This window comes from Dipodomys merriami, unplaced genomic scaffold, assembly GCF_024711535.1.
Source record: "Dipodomys merriami isolate MVZ:Mamm:240054 unplaced genomic scaffold, mDipMer1.0.p SCAF_104, whole genome shotgun sequence".
In the NCBI taxonomy this organism is placed as follows: Eukaryota; Metazoa; Chordata; class Mammalia; order Rodentia; family Heteromyidae; genus Dipodomys; species Dipodomys merriami.
The window spans coordinates 4889272-4891597 of record NW_027202316.1 but is presented as its reverse complement, the minus strand read 5'-3'; positions in this window follow the sequence as shown (position 1 = coordinate 4891597).

Here is a 2326-nt window from a genome sequence, read left to right as displayed (position 1 = left end):
GAGCTTCTGGACAACACTGAATGAAGTACTTATTCAGTTTTCTGAACAGTGTAGACATAGCTCTGTCTTTTCCTTTAGAAGTGAAATTAAGAGAGGTGTGGTCATTTTTTTCAGACTAAATTTATGTTTTGTTTTGTTTTTTACTTTTTGTGGATGTCCATCTTTATAAAAGAAACTCAAGAAAAGAAAAAAAATACATGTTACAAAAAGTAGCTATTTACCTTCCAATTTTGCACAAGAAAATAATTTTGGACTTTTACAATCTCATGCCTAGATATGAAATACAACCATGTGACCATAAACCAAAGGCTACTTTAAAACATATGTGAAGTCTAGAAAAAGATTCTTAAAAATTCAATTTGGACATTTGACACAGAAGTTGAAGCTGATCCTTACCAAAATCATAAATAATTATGATCATTTTGCTGAAGAAGAGGGAACAATTGTCAAAATTCTGCACAGTAACATAAATGAAACATGCTAAGTTAACTCAGAATATGCTCGAAAACTATTTGTCAGTCAGTGATCCTGGTAGGAGTGAGGAGCATCTATGCTCAAGCCTACAAAATCATGTGGTACAGGGTAGGCACTTTCCTTTCATACTTCTCATTGGCTGTCTTGACTGACTGCATCAGTGGTTTTGTGTGGACTTCAAATGATACATATGACGCTTCAGAGAAAAAAAAGGTTCCCCCCCCACCTCTGTCAGACATTAAAGCATGATTTAGAGATATCAATATGTTCCTCTCAGAAGAAAAAAAATACTGGCTAAATATGTTCAAGAAAAATGTACAGGTTATTAAAATGTAAAGGAGTACTTTTTTGATGTATAACTCTGTCACGACATACTTGTCCTTTATGACCTACCACTGCAATCCACTAATAAAGTATTATCTACAAAAAGACAACAAACTTGATGTAAGGCATAACCACATTAATTTGTCTTTGAAAACTGAACTAGTAAAAGATCGATAGTGGATCAATGAACAGCTATGAACAGATGCCATTTCGTGTGTGTGTGTTTATTTCTTGTGTTTTGCATGCTAATTTTACTTGTGCACTTGCTCTCAAAACTATTCATATAGTCTATAGTTCAAGTATCTTAAAATATGATTAGTGTCTATTAATTCTTTGTAAAAGCACCATTTGGGGGCCTCAGAATTTAATGGCAGGCTATTTTAATAGGGGGAGAGGAAGAAAGAGGGCAGAGAGGGAAGAAGAGGGCAGGGAGGAGAGGAAGGTGAGGGAGGAAGGGAAGAAGGAAAGGAGGGGGAGGAGAAAAGGGTGAAGGGGAGAGGGGCATGGATGAAGGGCAGGGGTGGGGCGGAGGGGGAGAAGAGGCAAAGAGGGAGGGCAGTAGAGGAGGGGGAAAGCAGAGGAAAGGGGGGCAGGAAAGGAAGGGGCAGGGGAGGGCGGGGGAGGAGGGGAGGAGGGGAGGGGAGGGGAGGAAGACAGAGAGGAGAGAAGGGAGAGAAGCAGGAAGCGGAACAGGAAGAGGGTGGGAGGAGGCCAACCTTTTCCTCCAGAGAGGGAGAAGCCTCGGCGCCCAAGCCCAGAGGCCCGTCCGCTGGGTCCTAACCAAGGCCGCTGGTCGCAGAGACTGAAGAGCAGCTCTAGCCCGCGGAGGCCCCACACCGGAAGTCTCGCCTCCTCCTCCCGGGATCGCCCCTCCTCTTCCGCTGAGGAGCCCACAAATAGAGCTCCCAGCTCCGCAGCTCTGCAGAGGGCGAGCGGGTGGAGTCCTCTTCGGGCCCTCGGGAGCCATCCACGCCTCTCCTTCGCTGCTCCTCTGCGGGCCTCGTTCGTTCGGTGCACAGCCTCTCTTTCGCTGCTCCTCTGCGGGCCTCGTTCGGGTGCACCGTGGCACTTCCCCTGAGAGCTGAGCGCGGCCCGATTGTGCTGAGCGTCCTGGCGTTCATGGATGGCAAGCTGGGCGCACGGCGGCCGGGTCCTGGGGCTGGAACTGCAGCTGTGGTCAGGGGACCAGCCCCTGAGAGGCCTCTGCCAGAGCAACCAAGGTGTTAGTGCGCTGCTCACCTGGGCTCAGCTCCACCCACGCCTGGGCCCCGCCCATACCGCTGGCCCCTCCCTCCCTCGGCCCAGACCCAGCTGAACTCCCACCTGCCTCACTTCCCATCCCCAGACCCCCCTTGCTACCTGGATGGGGACCCAGGCCAGGTGCTCCCTCTTGGGGGAAATATGGCTGCCCTAATAAGCCTCTTTGCCCTGTGCCTGCCTGCCTCTGTGTGGGCCCCTGGGATGGATGTGTCCCATCCTCTTTCAGAAGGAATGAAGTTTCTGGTTCAAGGGTCTTTATATCCTGCCC